The sequence below is a fragment of the Armigeres subalbatus genome, chromosome 3, assembly GCF_024139115.2.
Source record: "Armigeres subalbatus isolate Guangzhou_Male chromosome 3, GZ_Asu_2, whole genome shotgun sequence".
Taxonomy (NCBI): Eukaryota; Metazoa; Arthropoda; class Insecta; order Diptera; family Culicidae; genus Armigeres; species Armigeres subalbatus.
The window spans coordinates 202,477,516-202,498,864 of NC_085141.1; positions in this window are offsets into that span (position 1 = coordinate 202,477,516).

A 21,349-nucleotide genomic window follows, 5' to 3' on the forward strand; every position below is an offset into this window, starting at 1 on the left:
TTACTTAGTGAAATTGACTTCAGAAACCTGAACCTTCAGAGTATTTTGTTGTTCATAACCCGTTGTGGTAAGGAGCTATAAGCTCTTGTACGCTTATGCGTTGTATGCCCTCTTCAAGGGCCCTTTTCCAAACATTCCCTTTGTTCTCCCATCCACATTCCTTTCCTTTTTGTTCACTTCCTCTTCCGTCAGGTGTGTGATGAAAAAGGCTATGAAGGCGATGGCACAAATCTCCCAAATTGAGGTGAACGTGCCCCTGGAGCCGACGTTCTGATACCTGATAGTCCCGTATTCCGGTTTTCAACTTACACCCAGGTTTTTTTTTACACGGTTTGGTTTTGGTCGTTTAAGACCTTCAGGGTCAATGAAGCAATGAGTTAACCCCACCAAAAAATTCACAAAAAATCAAAGAAAATTCAGGGGGTATTTGAAAAGCTGTAAAAGTTCTGATTAACCGTGAAATTAATGAATTCCAACCGCGTAAAAAAAAACCTGGGTGTAATTGAGTATATCTTGTGCGGCAAGTACAATGGATACACTATGCCCTGTGAGTTGAGAATGTTTCCCACCCGAAAACATCCTAGACTGGACCGAGAATCGAACTCGCCATCCGGAACCGGAATGGCAATCCTACGCCTTTGCTCGCAACACAGATAAAAATATGTTGTGATTTTAAATGTATTTTCATGCACATATTTGAGGCATGTAAATAAACGTAATATTCAATCGATCGCACAGGTCGGAAGGGAAGAGTTCTTTCGCCCAGTCATTGGAAAGAAGAGTCTCTATGTCTCTACCAATGACAACGGCTTGAGGCTAGTCAATTTTGCCGCAGCCAGAGTATAGAATATTCGAAAGCAATAATATTCGAAAGCACACCTAGAGACACCCAAATGGCGATTCATGTTCTCAAATCGATCGTGTTTTGGTGGAAGGTCAGTACTTCTCAGATGTGAGGACCTTCCGAGACCCAAATATAGACTCTGCCCTTCTGGTGGTATGTAAGTTTCGCGCAAGGCTGCCCAGCATCCACTATAGGATTTCGGGCGGTCATTAATCGAAAATGTCATGTCTTCCGAATTATTTTAAAATATTTTCTCTCCATTGTCAATACTCTAATTAAGAGAAATTCTGAATTTGAAGTCTCTAGGTGCACTAGTTCCAAAGATATAAGGTGGCAAAGTCAGAAATGGGTAAAAAAGTTAGCAAATTTTCTGAAAAAATATTTTATTTTCAACTATTTATTGAAATATTTTTTAAATGTTTTTTCTTCAATGTTAATACATCATTACAAAGGTTATTGTATAAGCTTTTAAATGGTGTGCAAAAACTAATGGTTACACTGTGAAAAAAATTGAAAAAATGCGGAAGCAATATTTTTTCCAAAACGACGCTATTTTCAACTTTGATAGTGAAGAACTTTTTTTCCTCAGGAATCCCCAGGTTCTTTTATGATACACATCAAGGACAAAGCTTCGACTAAAATGTCCTGAAAGAATTTCTTGCCAGTATTTTGCAATTAACAGAGTTAAGTCACTCTGATTTTTTTCATTTGTTTTTTTACCGTGTTTTGCCTCTCTCGTACTCCAAGGTTAATGCTCATTCCAAAACGAATGTTTGATAGAAGGCCCGGAGACCCTAGTGGTATATATCAACTAACTCAGCGCGAAGAATTGAGGTGATGTCTGTATGTGTGTGCATGCGCGTCTGTATGTATGTGCGCAAAAGAACGCAATCGCCATTTAGACACTTATTTGTGTCCGATTTTCTCGCAACAAGTTTCATTCGACGGGAAATCTAGTCCCATCGTTTCCTATTGAAAATGGGTCAGACTGAACTATGCGCTCAAAGGGTATGGTCAAAATACATTTATTGGTAATAACTTCGACTTTATTTATAACCATTTGAGCTCATTTAATTAACTTTTCAAAGGAGTAAATGAATAAAACCCCCAATGCAATGCAGCACAACGGTAACGGAAGGATTTAACAGTTCGCTCATATATTTCCTGTCAAATTTTACCGTTTCCGTCGCCATTCCGCTGAAATGCGTTTGGGGCTTGAGTGGTTTGAGTCATTCTCTAAACCTAATTTTCTGAGCTATTCATTAGCTACTGATGGAGAACTAAATATGAGATTTCATAATATGTAAATATTTATAAATCTCCTGGAATCAATAATTCCCGACATGTTTATTGCAAAAGTAAAGACGAACAATATCTTAGTTAGAACGGAGCGTATGAAATTCCTGCTAGTGTTCATGAATGTCTGGCTAATGGTAGGGAAATATTTATTCACTCATCTACACTTTGAGGTTCACTGGCTGAACAACCAGCGGAAAGTCAATATAAACAGTTGAAGAAATTTAGAACTCATAATGCAAGAAAATGATCAAGAGAGGCAAATGTTGACATTTTCCTTCGTGCCTTACATGAATCAGATCCATTTTAAGCTCGATTTGGATAACTAGGAGACGTTGGAAAAAATTTTTCACTTAGTTATTCTTATGCCATGCGTAATTTTGTAATATTTGAAGATTTTCAAAAGTTCTTTATCTTCTAATACTTTAGATGAATTTATCTCATCTTCCATCGTTGATGGAATTGAAGAAAATATCATTGAAGACTTAAACCTTGACACAGAAAAGAATGATGCTGTATATAACTTGTAGAAATCATGAAAACAAATCAAAAGTAATTTAAATAGTGTTGTTTTTTTAATTTAAAAAATTTTTCTTTTTGGAAGAATGGAGGATTCTTTCATTTCACAATTAATTTTCACCTTTTTTGTGAATATATTTATTTCATTTTTTGAATAACTTGTACACGTAAAAATGTCATGGGATTGCGATTTCTAATTTGCTAATACCCTTTTTCAAAAGTTATTTTCAATTCTGATTATTTGATTAACATTTAATGCTTTATGATCCTTCAGATCCTAGTACTTTGTCAAACAAATTGTTCTAAATACAAATTGTGAGGCATGAGAGTGAGAACAAAAAATATCACGGAATGTCATGAAATTAATGTCATTTAACATGATCGCCGCCATAATGTCCATAAATTGCTGAACTTAGTTTTTGTACAGCCCCCTTCCTTCTCCTTAAGAAAACGCACGAAATTTCAACTTCCCAAATAGGTTTGCTTTGTCACGTTAATCGAACCTATGAAAAAAATAATTACGTAATTCATAGACGATCCCCAAAGGGGGGGGTTGGAAATTGTATATTCATGCTATTTCGACCATACACAGCTAAAACTAAGTGGAAAATCACTTTAAAAGTCCAATTTTATTTTTGACCGCTCGCTTGTATGGGGATCCCCCATAGTGGCATCACCGGTTCTAGGTGTGAGAGAATCATACGGCTGAACACACAGCGACTGTTGGGCGAGGGCGTAGCGGAGCAATTCGTTCATAAGCTCAACGTAAGAATTGAAGGGCACCCAACTGGCACCCAACTGGAATAAATTTAAACGCATTGTGGCAACAAGTCCACTAGGCAGTCAATTCAACAGCCACAGAAGTACATGATTCTACACAAGGAAACCAATAATGGAAAGGCTGGTTTGATGTGGAGTGCCAAAGAGCGATAGATGAGAAAAACCAGGCCAGGAGCCGCATGCTAGTGACGGCTACACGTCAAAATAACGAACGATATAAAGAACTAAGGGCAGCTGAGAAACCGGCATAAGAACAGGGGGTACGTCGAAAAAGTACTCTCGAAGGCAGAAAGAAGCTTTGCCAGCAACGACGCACGGAAGTTCTACAAAACGATCAATAACATGTGCAAGAAAAGCGCACCGGCCGCGGCGCCAGTCATGATCAATGACAGCTCCGGAAATCTGTTGACCGACCGAGCAGGGGTGGCTGCTAGGTGGAAGTAGCAATTTGAGTTATTGTTGAATGGACAATCGGACAAAGAGGGCACAAACAGAATCAGGATTGAAGATGATGGACAAGCAGTGAAGCCATCAACGCTCGACGAAGTGAGAAGCAAACTGCGCTCGTTTACCGAGACCTTTGTCGGCGAATATCACAGCGGTTTTCGAGAGGGACGATCAATAACGAACCAGATGTTTACTCTGCGACAAATCCTTGATAAATTCCGGGAATACAACTTGCGGACTCAAGGAATACAGCTAGCTGATCTCAAGGCAGCGTGCGACTTAGTGAAACGGAACGAACTGTGGCATATAATAGTGATGAACTTTGTAAAACCTTAAAAATCACTCAAATAAAGAATAAAAAAAAAAAAAAATGTGGCATATAATGCTGGAACATGGATTTTTGGCAAAGCTTATTAGGCTGATTCGTGCGACGCTGGATGGATTCAAATCAAGCGTCAGAATATCTGATGAGACATCCGATGAGCTCTCTAATCTACTATTCAACATAGCTGATCATAAACTCCCATATTTCCAAATTCCAAACCAATTACTTGGTGGCTGGTAGAGAACGTGGCAGTCCAAACGGTGTTGGTTCCGGACAAAACTAGCTCTGTATGCATAGTTGATTCATCCAGTCGCCCTGTCCAGATGCAGACTATAGAATCGGGAGTACTCCCGATTGAACGGAAAATACTGCGCTCAATACATAGCAGCGTGTTGGAGAATGATGAATGGCGTAAACGCATGAATCGCGAGTTGTTCCAAATATACAAAATGCAGACATCGATAGAATACTACAAATGACATGTAGTGCGTATACCGGAAGAGAGACCATCAAAAGTCATGAGAGAAGAGAATATCGGTTCCGGATTAAACCCCGCATTCGCTGCTAATGTAGCGACTGGCGACCCAAGAACGAACGATATTACATTCAGTTTTCTCCGACCAACGCAGAGTGTACGACCATCATAAATATGTAGATAGATACTTGAACCGGTGCCAGCGAAAGTGGTATACATAAACCATTTTTGTCAATTTTGTGTTTTTTACACCAACTGCTTCTGTGAGCAAAGGTTTAGTAAGGGAATAACGAAAAAGTGATTTTTGATAACTAAATCTGGAGATATTATTATTTTATTTATTCAGACTAAGGCCGAAGTGGCCTGTGCGATGTATAAGAGTCTTCTCCATTCGGCTCGGTCCATGGCTACACGTCACCAACCACGCAGTCTACGGAGGGTCCGCAAGTCATCTTCCACCTGATCGATCCACCTTGCCCGCTGCGCACCTCGCCTTCTTATACCCGTCGAATCGTTGTCGAGAACCATTTTCACCGGGTTATTGTCCGACATTCTGGCTACGTGCCCGGCCCTCCGCAGTCGTCCGATTTTCGCGGTGTGAACGACGGATGGTTCTCCCAACAGCTGATGCAATTCGTGGTTCATTCGCCTCCTCCACGTACCGTCCGCCATCTGCACCCCACCATGGATGGTACGCAGCACTTTCCTTTCGAAAACTCCGAGTGCGCGTTGGTCCTCCACGAGCATCGTCCAGGTCTCGTGTCCGTAGAGGACTACCGGTCTAATGAGCGTTTTGTAGATTGCCAGTTTGGTACGGCGGCGAACTCTATTCGATCGGAGGGTCTTGCGGAGTCCAAAGTATGTACGATTTCCAGCCACTATACGTCTCCGAATTTCTCTGCTGGTATCATTTTCGGCAGTCACCAGTGAGCCCAAGTACACAAATTCTTCTACCACCTCGATTTCGTCACCACCGATGACAACTCGCGGTGGGTGGCTCACATTATCTTCTCTTGAACCTCTTCCTATCATGTACTTCGTCTTCGACGTGTTGATGACTAGTCCGAATAGCTGGACGGACTTATTGAAAATTGTACCACTCGTGTTAATCCCTGCTCTTCGTATTACCCCTTCCAAAGCGATGTTGAATACCAAACACGAACGACCATCACCTTGCCGTAACCCTCTGCGGGTTTCGAAGGGACTCGAGAATGCTCCTGAAACTCGAACTACGCACATCACCCGATCCATCGTCGCTTTGATCAACCGTGTCAGTTTATCCGGCTGCCCCACGAACTCCCTTGCAATTGGTGCTAGTCGACGGCATAAAATTTGGGAGAGTACGGCAAAACTTCCTCCTCCCAAATCTTGGTAATGACCCAGTGCAGCGCTCTAGCCAGTGCCTCACCACCGTGTTTAAATAGCTCTCCTGGTAGTTGGTCAACCCCAGGGGCTTTGTTGTTCTTCAGCCGGCCAATCTCCTCCTGGATTTCCTGGAGATCCGGAGCCGGTAGAATTATGTCCTGCGCGCGTTCTCCCAGGTCCATCACCATACCGCCATCTTCGTCTGCCACATCGCCATTCAGGTGCTCTTCGTAGTGCTGCCGCCACCTTTGGATCACCTCACGCTCGTTTGTAAGAAGGTTCCCGTTTATGGCCTTACACATATCAGGCTGTGGCACGTGGCCCTTACGTGAACGGTTCAACTTCTCATAGAACTTTCGTGTGATATGCACTTTTTAATTTCTGGTATATATCACAATGGCAATTTCGTTGCCAGGAAAAGTGGTACATGTACAGTTTTACCCACTAAAATCAACTTATTAAAAAGAAAATTTGACAACATGTATGTTTCTGCAACAGATTTTAACTCTATTCTGAATTTCAAGATGGTTTACTGCCGTTTAAAATAATTTTGTAAATGTACATGTACCACTTTTACTGGCAACGATTTTCGGTTTCTGTTGCATTTTGTTCCCATTAATAGTGGTACATGTGCCTTTTATTCAAACAACCTTGACATTTGTCAAGAAACTTCGCATATTTCTCATTACTACCTTTATGCACATCACTCATAACACGTTGGTACAGTTGAGATGCAGAAAAATGGTAATTTGAATTTTATTTTCGAAGTTTTTGGAAAAATGCGTCTCCTGTAAAATTTACTCAATGTAAAATGTACCACTTTCGCTGGCACCGGTTCACTTAATGAATATTTTTTTAATCAATCCTGCATCAAATTTGGCAATTCTACAAAAAATTAGAAACCTGTGAACGATTTTTTTTTCGCAAAATTTTTGTATGAGCACCAAAATACGAATTTTTATACTCTAACGTGAAATCTGTGCTGTTATACGCTAGCGAAGCATGATGTGTAGTAGAGGAAATGCATCAACAGATGCCTGCGGTATGTAATTCGGGCCTAGAGGCCTCACAACGGGATTCCAAACAACGACCTCTATCGTCGTTGTCACCAGACGCCGACAGTAACAGAAATTCGGGATTGGAAGTGGAGCTGGGTTTTCCACACCTTACATAGGGGCGAAAACGAAATCTGTAAGCAAGCATTAGACCGGAACCCAGGGGGACATCGTAGCATAGGCACACCCAGAGGCCCATGGCGGCGAAGCCTCAATAAAAAAAAAGAAATAGACCGAAATGTACCCTGACAACAGGTTAAAGTGATAACTGGACATCGCTCAGGATGGAGATCTTCCAAGTCGGTCCTTTGCATCACCGGAGGTGTACAGGACCCAAAAGTAAGTAATGTAAGTAAGTAAGATATAAGTCAACCCACTCGTGGTGACTCGAGGATAGGTTTACAATGTTTAAGGTGGATTGGGATTAGTATACGAGATCAGTAAATTTCGGCTGCTCATCCGAATATTCATTGCTTTGTAGAGAATATCTAGTTAGGGAAACATCGACTTACAGAGATAATGCAGAATGTTAGATTGAAGGAACTTCAAAACCCATCGAATAAAAATAAACGGTGTTATAGAACATTGACTTATTCAATGTATTAGGGACACGGCAGGTATTTTCGCTCATCGTCGTAGGGGCTAAAACCAACGAAAGCAACGTTAATTTGTTAGTACACTAAATCAGAACGCTTCTCTTGAGGTTACGATTTGGTACGTATAAGTTTGGCAAAAAAGTGTCACTTTTATTGGTTTTCGAGACTACGACGAAAAGACGAATACCTTCTTTAACCCTATGAAATAATCAAAAGAACGATTTTATTATTGTTTCAATCATGCGATTCAGGTACAATGATATTCAATTGAATAAAGCAGTAAATCAGCAATAAAGAATGAAATAACTATTTCATATTGTTTGATGCAAACACTTTTAGCAAGAGGCTTGCAAATTGCTAGAAATATGTGGATTATGAAATAAATCAATTTTTCGTTTAGTGGAAAAAAAAATACATTCCTTTACAATACAAAATGGTAAGTCTTGTTGGTTATGCATGAGCCAGCCTAAGATCCTTGTGTGTTCCATCTTTCAGCTAAAGCAAGCTTCTCTGGGTATGGCCTGTGTTATTGATTTCATAGCGGGAATTTATGATTGAACGTGGTATACCTAACAAAAATAAAAACGTATCATAAGCATATAAAAAATCTCATAGAACATCTTTTACAGTCAGTCCTAATTTCGGTTTATACCATACATTAACATTCAATTCGTCCAATAAATAAAAAATGTGCAAGAGACTTTTTCAAAAATGAACACTGCAATAAAAACTACAAATAGTTCCAAGGGGGATCTTCTTAATTTTGAAAGTTAATAATTAATTCCAATTAAAACGTATATAAATAATTTACTTGTAAAGAAGTTTTAAATTCACCTGTGTAATATTGCAAGGGGATGGTTGGATGTATAATGTGTAATTTAAAGCCCTATAACCACTAAGCTGGCTAATCCAGAATGTTGCAGATAACTTTACACTATTTATTGCATTTTGTTCTGAAAATTTACAATATGATATGTTTTAGGAAAATTTGTCATTGGAATTTCACATTCTTTTAATGTTTTTCCCCAATTGGCATTATCCAATGGATCTCCGTAGAAAAATCTTTTTATTACAGGGAGTTTATGTGGCTGTCGCTTTACATTCTTCCATTTAAATACATACATGTGGAGCAATGGACGAACCGCACAGCAAATATTGCGTGAGAGAGTGGTTGGGTCACTAAAATAATCATTAGAACCGGATTGATGATTTTGGTTTGTTTTCACCGCCACTTGATATGACAGAACATGTGGACTACGTATGAAGCGAAAACAAGCAAACTCATGCCCAGTTAAGAACATTGGCGTGTTATATGTTCATAAATAATTTCGTCCCCAAAGGTGTTGTAGTAATAACTATCCAACGAAACCTTTCCTGCTGGTATAACTGTCCACACCTAATTAAAATAAAACTTCAATTATTTGAAGTTGAGTTTCATAAAAAAAATTCTACAACAATTAATGCCGTGATGATGAGGACCTCCTGCAATAAATCTTTGAGTCATTATCAGTATAAATAAAAATTAGTCAAAATTTATTTTATCACAATTTAGTTCAAGAGAAAATCATCCAATTTGAAAGCTCTTTGCTTTATTCAATTCGTCTTTAGCTCCACAGTGCTTATATATTTATTAATCATATATTTTCAATGATAATGTTCAAAATTAACTAATATCATAGGGACTTAACTGCATTGAACGATTTCTCCACGTTGATATGTTCTTATTATCAATGCAGTAGATTTCAAGCCAAAATTTTCAAAACGACTTATCTGCTTTTGTGCGTACGCCCCTCGTACGTCGGAAGTGGAAATGTTGTCCACCCCAATTTGCGTATAAATGTCTTATAAAATAATAAGAAAATTATTTTAAGCTTTTAGTGGAATGTATTTACTTGTCATAAGGCGAGTTTGTACTATCCCATTTAATTCCACTACTTTATTGTACATTTGACTGATACGTATTTCGACCTCAACAGTAAGGCTGTCTTTAGTTTCTTGTACTTTACTCGACTTTGAGTCAAGAACGAGACACTGAAGACGGCCTTACTGTTGAGGTCGAAATACATTTTTCTTCTAGTTTGAGTCAGAAATTTTTTTGATCTTTTTTGCATATTTTCATCTGCTTGAATTTTTTGGTAAGCTCAGTGCTTTTCAATAGTGCTGTAATCCATCCAATAGCATAGTACAACTAAATGAACTTCAACTTGAAGAAAATTCCATTCATGTGTACCATAGAAAATTGTGTCGCTTGTACAATAAGAATTTCACAGCTAAACTGTCTTTTCCTCCCTGAATACGAATAAAATTCGAGAAGCAGATGCCTTTTCTAAGCGATTAACTACAACTATGCATGAAAATTCTTCAAGCATCCCTGTAGCAGATTCTCAAAATTTAGCGTGTCCGCAGCTTCAACCCTAGGCTGTTTCATTCCCCTTCAGTATTGTGAACACCGAAGCTGCCCTCCTGCCTGAATGAAACACTTGTTGTTTATGCGGTTCAAGTACATGTGTATCGTTTTCATCACAGACGGCCGTGGTGTTGAGATCCAGACCAGTCAATTTGGCTATGCGCATCTAATCTGAATGCTATACCAAGGGGTGATTCACCATCTTTCATTGACTGCGTTCGAATACCATCATGTAGGGAAGCCATCGATATGTTCAGTGAGATGCTGAATCTAGTTTATATGTTTGTTAACACCAAGTGCACCGTGCTTTCGTTCTGTTCTATGAAACCAATAAAGTGTAGGTACTTCTCTGTAACCAAATAGAAGCATCATCACTACGCAGTTCAAATTTTAAGAGCCAGAGATGTCAAATGCAATTTATTTCAAAGTGACACAATGCAGAATAGGGTGTTTTGTCCCTGCATAGATAGTAAACAGGTTACAAATCGGTTTTGCGTTTAATGCATAGACTAAACTTAAATCAATAACGAGTTAGTATTAAACATATTCTGTTATCGGCAATATCGTGCAGATTATGTACAATAATTAGGAAACGATTATATAACATTGACTATGTATATTATATAACTAGCTAACCCGGCCAACTTCATCTCGACCAAAATTCATAAGTTAGTACAAACATTTTTTTGGATTTACTAGGGATATTAAGAATGGGCAAATACTTTTCCAGACGATTTCGCAACGCTGCTAATTGGGGAGGAGAAGACCACCAGCTGTCATCGAAAAAAAAGTAGAATAATTGAAATTTCACACGGAGTGGTATAGGAAATTCAGTATATTTTTGTCATAAAACAAAAATTAAAGATATTTTTCGAAAAAAATCTTAGTTTAAGGGGTTAGAATTTTAAAAGCACAGAAAATAGACATGATAACTCGATTTTTATATTTTTTTCGAATAAGTAAATGCTCAAGATTTTCGAATTTCTAACTCCACCAATTAAAAATTGTTTGACTAAAAATAATTTACAGCGTTCTAGAGGCATTTTAATTCTCATTTTCTATATCATGCCATGTCAAATTTACATGATTCTACTTTTTCTCGAAACTTTTCCAAGTGGCAGCATTGATGAAGGAACCGCCTCCATTTCGCAAACAAACGCTGTCAGCAATTGTCATTCTGTAAAATGTTGGAGGTCGTACATTACTTACCAATTGATGACACTTTTCGATTATGTTGCCTATCCTTCAACCGTTAATTATCAGTAAAATTATCAGTACAAAAAAGCAAAATACAATGCATAAACTAGACTACTTCTACTTGCGAAAGTAAACCAAATTGTCTATTCGGTAAAACTTTTCGAAAAAAAAATTCTATTGCAATGATGTTGATGGATTCTATGGAAAAGGGATGTAACATAATAATCAGAAGAAAAGAGGCAAAATGAATAAAGGTTTGAATAATTATGAGAATCTAGACCATTTCCGTAAACGGAATCTACGAATTCAGAAGGATCAGCAAAAATTGAGTTGATTTGTTAAACTCTGGATGTTGAATTTTTAGTAATCTAAAGCATTTGAATAACTTGGAACGAATGTTGGAATGATAAGGAATATTTGTATGATCCACGGAATAAAAAATATCTGTGGATATTTTGAAAATGTTAGATCATGGCAATACTCCATAATTTGGAGAAAATGGAATCTTGAAAATTATGTAAAATCTGAAGTATCCTTAAATCTACTGCTATGAAAAAAATCTTCAAAATTAGAAAAACACCTGAAAAAGACAATATCACCGTCCTCAATCAATTAATTTTCAGACTAATCTTTAATTCAAGACAACAAACTAAGTACAAAACATATTAGATCACAGAAGAATGTTTCGTTTATCGAAGAGATTTCACGGCTGGAGCGGGAATTGTACCCCCACCTCATAACACACGACATACTACATAATATGCTCAGAATACTGGTACCGTTAATCGCTTGGCTACGAGGTCTTGATTGTAAAACTTTTCTAATTTCAAAAATATTTGTAAAATACAAAGATTTTAGAATACCTATTTGTTTATATGAAATCTAGTACCTAGTTGGGAAAACTCAAATTCCCAAATCTCGTGCATAATCCATATCAATCGTGAGTCAAATCCCACAAGTTTTATGGCTTTAATAATTCTTCATGATTCAACTCGAAATTTGTATCATTATACTAAAGACACACTGATGGTACAAGGACTATCGTATAGTACGGTTATGTACCCTAGTACATATTGTACCATGGTTTTCCACGTTGTACCAGCGTGGTACAAGGTGACACACCTGTGGTACAACTTGTACCATGGTACGAATATCACCAGTGTGTCATTAGTATTACATGGTTTTCTACATGATTTTCTTTGTTGAATGCATTGAACTAACTTGCTTTTGCGTAAAAGAATGAGTAATAAGACCATATGTAAACATAGAATACTCTTCAATTGTGTTTTGGCGGCTTTCGAGGCGATTTTTTTTCGGCGATTGAGTGAAGCTATATGCAATTCTGATCGAAAAACTCAAGCGCACTGCTCTCCTTATAAATAGAATCGCAAGCAAGTTAGCTCGCGCTTGAGGCCTCAATGATTGTGATTTGAATATGATTCTACCAGCACAGGTTAGCGTCATACACGTTGTAGGTTGATAGGGAACACTTTTTTTAGACAATTTGATACGATTTTAAAACACATATTGCAAAAATGTCTCGGATTGGCCCAAGAAAAATCTGGCCACTTTATATTACAATCGCAATATCTCTCAATCTGCAACAATAACAATGCTCATTTGGCTCAGATTTTGACAGTTCTCAATGCTCGATGCTACATGAGTTTACATTTGATTACCCTTTTAGATTATTTTGTCTACTCTCCAGCATTATTTCATTAAAATTAAAGAGCAATTCAAAAGATATTTTAGTTACTAGATAAAGATTGTCGCTGTCGTCGCTGTCCGGAACATCTTTTGCTGGCGAGGATAGGGGAGCTAAATGTCAAAGAAGGAAAATCCATACGATTTGACAGGTATGTACCACACATGTTTCGGACAGCAGAACAAAGGGAACCGAATCGACAATCTTTATCTAGTAACTAAAATATCTTTTAGCAATTCGAATGAACATAATACAATGCATAAGCTAGACTACTTCTACTTGCAAAAGTCGAACGAATTGTTTTATCCACAAAATTTTGCATAAAATCTATTTAATCACTCTCGCAATACCTCTCAATCTACAACAATACCGTTCATTTGGCTCAGATTTTGACACGATTGGCTCAAGATGGCCGCTTTCGCATATCTCTGAATGTACTACCCCTAGTACACTGACCCCATAATCATGGGTCAAACACTAATATGAGTCATTTCCATTTAACCAACATGCAAATTAGAGTGACTAATTATTGTTACAAAGTGACCCATAGTCAGTGTATTTACGGTTTATATTTTGACTTTGACACTAGCAGACCCGACGAACTTCGTTCCGCCTAAAACTGATTTTTTCTCTTGTTAGTTCTCGAGTTATGCAAAAATTGGTGTTTCATTTGTATGAAAGCCCATCTTTCCAAAGGGGGGAGGCCTCAAACCATCTCAAGAACCTTCCCCGGCCCAAAAACTTCTACATACAAATTTTCACACCGATCGGTTCAGTAGCCCGCCATTGCATGAGTATGTGTTTTGTATATCGCAATACAATGTACAGGGGTTAGACAAAAAGGTTGAGATAGGCAAAATTTTGTCGAAGTTCAAACCAGCATAACTTTGCGTAGAAAAATCGGATTTCGATGAAATTGGGACCATCGGACGCGGAAACTCTTCTAGTATACTATCCTTAAGCGAAACCCGAGATAGGTCCTTGGTCACCAGAGATATTCCGGGTTTTCCGAGGGTATGTTAAAAATGCATTTTTTCTCCTGCTTGTCATTTTATATGACGTTTACTGACGACTTTTGAACGCGTCATTCGAAAAAAAAACATATTTGAACATATATAAACATAATATCAACATATTTGTAGTTCTTTGTCAAAATTTCAGCTCATTCGGTCATCGGGGTACAAAGTTACAGCTTGTCAAAGTTGACCATTTTGTATGAAAAACGGCTTCCGCTGCTATTATTCTGAACACAGTATATACAGTCACTCTCAAAATTGAGCGTACAGTATGGATTAGTTGACTACGTTCGAAAATTTCAAAGGAAATTAATTGGTTGGCCAATTGTTTTTAATGCATTTCAATATTCAACCCTTCCTTCAATGTATGCGTACAATTCTTTCTCTAAAGTTTATTTATTTGAAAATAATCTCAAAATATACCTATTAGATATAACAAAATTGAGCGTACAGCGAATTTTTTTTCTATAAAATTTCTTATTATAAACACGAATAATGTATTTTAATATTGTTTTTTCATGATTATATTTATAAAAATAAACATCCGCTACTTCAACATTCAATGTTTTGAAATTAAACCATGTTTTGGTCAAAATGGCGAACAAGTGAGAGGTAAGAACATTGTTATTCAACAATTCAATGCTGCTGGGCAAAATAGATGCTTTAATTTGTATGTCTTTTCTGTCTAATAGTATGTCTTTAACTTAAATTTGTGTTGAAGCTCGATTATTGTCTCAGGTCCATCATTGAGAGTAATATTATTGAAACCAATCATTCACAGTCGAATTATAGAAGTACAAGGTGTATCTAAAGGTACCGAACATAAATACAGGTTTTCAGTCCCGTACAGCTCTTTTGATTTAATATTGAAAAGATAGCTTAAAATCGTAATTTCATAATCAAATTTGGATTTAACTCCACGATCTGTTACCATAAGGGATACAATTAGATGATTTCCATTTGGCGAGTAAAAATAAACTTTTTTAAGAGTTCGGCAGCTTATTTAATGAAATCTTGGTGAATTTAAATTATTCAACCAAATTCGTTCCTACGGTGACTGAGTCTTCAAATATAAAATGACATCTTATAATGTATCCGTGTGCTGCTTTTTTATTAATTATTATTAACTAGCAGACCCGACGAACTTCGTTTCGCCTAAAATTGATTAGTTCTCGAGTTATGCAGAAATTTCGGTTTCATTTGTATGGGAGCCCCCCTTTCTAAAGGAGGGAGGGGTCTCGAACCATTCTAAGAACCTTCCCCGACCCCAAAAACCTCTGAATATAAATTTTCACGCCGATCGGTTCAGTAGTTTCGGAGTCTTAAGGTTCAGACAGACAGAAATTCATTTTTATGTATATAGAAGAAGAAGATGAGTGTCCTGAGCCTATAAGCTACCTATACATCGACTTTTAAATAAAGTTATACTTAATTTGAATTATGCCATTTTCAACATTTGTCGTTTTCTCTGTAGGTTTACATCAGTTTTCATTTACCGACTGAAATTTCCAAAATTTATCGTATGTTTCGCTCGATTTCGATTATCTATCATATATAAGACACGATGTCGGTGAAATCCATATCTTGAGGCATCTATTTTGCCCAGCAGCAATGAATTGTTAAATAGCATTGTTTATACATTTGTTCGCTTGTTCGCCATTTTGACCAAAACATAGTTTAATTTCAAAACATTGAATGTTTAAGTAGCGGATATTCGTTATTATAAATATAACCATGAAAAAATAACTTTAAATTACATTAATCGCTTTTATAATAAGGAATTTTATAGGAAAACATTCGCTGTACGCTCAATTTTGTCACCTGTAACAGGCGTATTTTGAGATTATTTTCAGAGAGAAATAAACTTTAGAGGAAAAATTTCAACCATTTTATGTACGCATACATTGAAGGAAGAGATGCATATAGAAATGCATTAAAAACAACCGAGCCAACAATTAAATTTCCTTTGGAATTTTCAAATATTTTCATCTTATCCATGCTGTACGCACAATTTTGAGAGTGACTGCCCAAGTAACACAGTTTGTTGTATGAGAGTTAAAAATGCATCTTTCAAGCATATACGCTTGTTATGTTTTGGTAACGAAAACTTGTTTCATTACTTTCACACGACCCAAGCAGCGCAAAAATTGTTGATATTTTCAACCAGGGTAGAAATATTTCACAGTCAATGCAGTGAAAAACATGGATCTCAGTATAATCTGCAGTCGCCTTCATCGCCGCCGTGGTGAGTGCGACTGGGTTCAGCCGAAAAATCATTTCCAACACCGACCATTCAATTTCGCATTCAGCCCCTCACAAGTCGCTCTGACAGGCTGCTCAGTTCGCGCCTTACCGTATGACTGTGAGTGGCCCATTTAAACGCGTGGTGAATTTTTACAATTTGCTGGGTGAATGTGTACATTTTGCTGTGGTAAATTTCATCTTCGCGGCGCAGTGGGTTATGTGAGTTCTGTTGTTTACTTTTCTGCCTCTCCGGGAATGTAAGGTTGATTTCAAAGCAGAAAGAAAATAAAAACATGATATAAAAAAAACATCACCTTCATCCAGTGCTGCCGAATATTTACAACCCTGTTTTCAACATCTTTCAGTCGCAACCAAGTTTTTCATTGCACATTCACACGACTAAAGTTAAGTGGTAAGGAAGTTTTCAATAACCGTCTCTCAACATGGTTCTGTCAAATTGAATACCAAAACAAAAATGATGACCAACATTAACAACGAAACAAACCATATACAAAAACGAATAAAAAATGCATGCATGAAATGATGAATACCATTTTGATAAAATTAAAAGGCATAAACTAAATACAAACTTTAAATTTGTTTCGAAGCCTCGCATTATATGCGACTCATGGTTCATCGGCGAACTTTTCATTTTACTTCTCCCAAATTTATGCGCCATTGATTGAAGAAAAAAGAACTATGCCAAATAAGGGAATTTTCTGTAAATAAAATCTCGAATCTGCCAAGCAACAATATGGTGAGTTCTCGATAAACAACAAAGTCGACCAAAAACGTTCGTTGCTTTGATCCTAAAAGATGTTAAAATTACGTTCAAAATGTGTGTTTTAGCTATACTTCCATCATTAAGATGTATTTTCTAACTATACAAGTGTCAAAAAATAAACATGTTATGACTATGTTTGTAATATAATCCTCGCGAAAAAGAATCCACGTGTCTTGGAGACACGTGGATTCTTTTTCGCGAATTTCATATCAATTTGTCCATTTCGAAACATATGCTGTGCATATGCACAGCCAAGATATTTAACACAAAAATGGTTTTCGTACGGCCGAGTTGCCGAATAATATGCAATTAATTGTAATCAAGTGTCGGTCTTTCACCGTCATTAGTCGTTTGAGTACACGCGACCGCTTACGTAAAGGCAATCATACTCATCAAATGCTTTAGCCAAGCAAGCCTTTGGCACAGCAGAGTGCGATTGAATTCGCATTCTATACCGTCCCGCCCAGTCCGTTACTGGGGGGCATGGAGTGCGATCCTCTCGTTTAATAAACAATGTGCACTCGCTTGGCTGTGGATATACAACAGTAAAGCACATGTGGAGATTGGGCAAATCAAGCATCCGAAAGATATTCAATTTGCTAACCGCGGTGGAGGTTGGTACTCGGATTCTGATGGCTTTTCCGCAAACGTGACCTTTAAGTGGTCTTGTTGTGTAGGGGTTATCACGCCTATCTAGAGAGTAGGAGGTTGAGGGTTCGTGTCCCTCCAAGACACGTGGATTCTTTTTCGCAAATTTCATATCAATTTGTCCATTTCGAAACATATGCTGTGCATATGCCCAGCCAAGATATTTAACAAAAAAATGGTTTTCGTACGGCCGAGTTGCCGAATAATGTGCAATTGTGCAATTTTTCAAAAAATATCGGGAAAAAGTCGGGAAATATGCGGGAATTTTAAAATGGAAGTTAAGTGGTCACCCTGAAGAAACCTATATCTACTGTTCTGAGTCGCTGCACTCTAATACGTAATTGTACGTTGATTTTGCGGTTGTGTCTCTGATACAACCTTCTACTTTTTTTATGGAAATAGCTTCTAAAGCTTTTCGGGTAAAAAAAATAAAAAGCCTCGTTGTTCAAGAGCTAAGCCCCCCCCCCTCTCACTATTTGAGCACGTTACCAAGCTAATTTCGCAAAATGTAGTCCTGTAACTACTGTTCTGATGTTGGTTTTTCATTATAGCATCCAAATTTGTGATATAATGGATTTTTTGCAATTCCTGATCATAATATCTGGTTTACAGTTCGTCTTTGAGTGATAAAACGGCCTACTTTTCCATACCAACGAAATGGATGCTTTAATGAACATTATGCAACTCAAATGGGTTGCATAATATTCATTATAACACTCATTTGGGTGCCATAATGAAAAACCAACACCAGAACAGTCGTTACGTGACTACATTTTACTAAATTAGCTTGGGTAAGTGCTCAAATGGTGTATTCTATGCGCCCCGTATCAAATTAAATAGTTTGGCGGTCATGACATCCAAAGTTTCCAAAGGCAAGTACATCTATCGCTTCACGGTTCATTGAACTTTGCAATGTGGCACGGTAACATGGAATCTGATTCTTCTCCGCAGAAACATAAGTTATTGGCAAGAATGATCATGTGGAGAAAATTAGACTACAATTTTGGAACAGATTTATCAAATTAAAGTTCATTTTTCGTCATTGCAAAAAAATAGCGATTTTTTCAGCACTCGTAGTATTTATTCAACTCGGCAAGACTCGTTGGATACCTATACGTACAACTCGTGCAGAAAAATCACCAGTTGCACAAATTACTATTATTAATCAAAATTTTAATGGTCAAAGCAGCCAAGCTTTTTTTTTCCCATGTTAGTCTATATTTCAGATTGATATTGATTAGGTGAATGCCATTTGTTCTGGCGAAATAAACATTAAAGGTTTATCCTTTACTTCATCATGTGAATTATTACATAACATTTGTATTAAATCCAGATTCAATATGAATAAAATGAAGCCTACTTGTGAAACAATTTTAATAAGGTGGATTCGGGACTGGAGACGGTCATTACGAGAGGGATTCGTACGTAGTAAATCCCAAAATCTGCGTAAAAAACGCATGAGTTCCGTTTTCACGTGTTTCCCGACATTTTAAAAACGGATAAAAAAAATGTCTGGAAAAATCCGTATAAATTTCGAAATCCGTTTCAAATTAGTCGCATAATTGGGTGAAAACCGTGTAAAATACGACCCCAGTGATTTGTGCATTTCTTCTTCTTCAATGGCTCTACATTGCAACTGGAACTCTATTAGTATTTCCTCAGTTATTAAGGACAAGCATCTCGGAATCCAAAACAAAATTCACTCGCATTTTCGAGTGCACACCACTCAATATGAAAGCATCGCACAACTGTCATTTTCATTATTCCACGCATACTGTGACACAGCATGCAGGATTCTGTGATGCTTGTTCTTAACTGAAAGCTTTTCTATGCCCGCCAATGCATGAGTATGTATTTTGTATGGCAAGTACAATGGATACACTATGCCCAGGATGTCCAGAATGTTTCCAACCCCAAACATCTTAGACAGGACCGAGAATCGGCGTAGCACACACTTAGAATTCGGAAGTCGGGACTTCCGAACCGAACTTTCCTCCGAAGTTTTATCTGTCAAACTAATTGATGCGTTGTTTAGCGCATCTTTAGGCGAATCAAGCGCACTACTTCCGAAGTTGGTAAAGTTGCCTGTATCTGGAGAAAAATCCAACTTCGGAATAAAAAGCGTTCTTACTTTGTTCCGGATGGACAATATTATGATCAGCAATTGCAAAAAAATGATTTTATAACGTTCCTTCATTTAATTTCTTGGAGCTTGACCCGGCCACAATTATGAATTAAGGGCTTTCCCTACACAGAATAATAATATGCCAAAAATTATGTTGCCGGTTTAAGAACAATATTACCAAGCTTTGGGTGTCGAGTTCAATATTCTGTTCACGAGAGGGGATCTTGTGTTTTGTAGAGCGCTAAAACTATAGGTATTATAGGGTGTGTTTGCACACAATAACTAATTGGCGATGCAGCTTGTATCGTACGGAGAATTACCTGGTTGGAAATAGGTAATCGAACAGTTTTTACTAAATTACTCGGGCAGAATATATGAACTGAATAACAAAACATGATATGGACTTGATTGATACAAGAGAAAAAAGAACAATACCAAACATTTGCACCGAAATATCATTTAAATTTCATTATATGATAGGGGAAGGTGGGGAGACTTGATCCCCGGGGAGACTTGATCACTCCCTGTTTTATCGAGAACTAAAGTAATTTTGTTCTATTTTTTAGTATAAATCCTCTAGACAAATGACCTTTATGTGGTGAGTTTTTTTTTGGATAGACAACCTTATTTATTCTGCAGAGCGGTTTATATGTTTTGACATTCCTAAAGAATTTTTTATTGACCACCCAAAATTTGAACAACTTTTCATAGCAATGACCAAATGGTTTCGTTTTTTTTTTACAGTACAAAGCCATAAATATGCTTAATGATCTGTACTGATAAAAATGTCAACATTCCATCAAAGTTGTAGGATATTTAGATTTGAAGTTATTGACTTAATATGGGGACACTTGAGCCCCCATTAGTCACCCATACAAAAATTTGGCGAAAAAATAAAAAAAATATAAATCTGTTCTAAGCAGTGTTGTCCTATACTCGAGGCAAAAAATTCTGCTCTTTGATATTACTCCATCTAAACGATTTTATAGTCTTAACTAAAAAAGTTCAATTAATAGGAGGATATTTGAATTTTCTAAATGTCATGTCAAACTGTCAAAAAAATGCACGCCAGAGCAACAGGAGGCGCGCACTGAAATACACTGGAGTGTATTTTCAGCGCGTGCTCTTGTGACTCTGGTGTGCATTTTTTTGACAGTTTGACATGACATTTAGAAAATTCAAATATCCTTCTACTAGTTGAACTTACTTAGTTAAAACTATAAAATCGTTTAGATGGAGTAATATCAAAGAGCAGAATTTTTTGCCCTGAGTGTAGGACAACACTGGTTCTAAGCCTTCTAATATTTTGTAGATTTGACAGATTTGGTGAAGGGTTGGCAGGAAAAATTATTAATTGCGTAGATATCATAAAAAGGGGATCAAGTTTCGCCAAATTTTAAAATCACGTGTGCTGTCGAATTCAATAACGAAAATTGTTCATGTATACACACAGCGTATTTTGAAGGGAAAATATTTTAAAAATCCGAGAACACCTTCCTAATTTGATCAAAGCAAGTTATT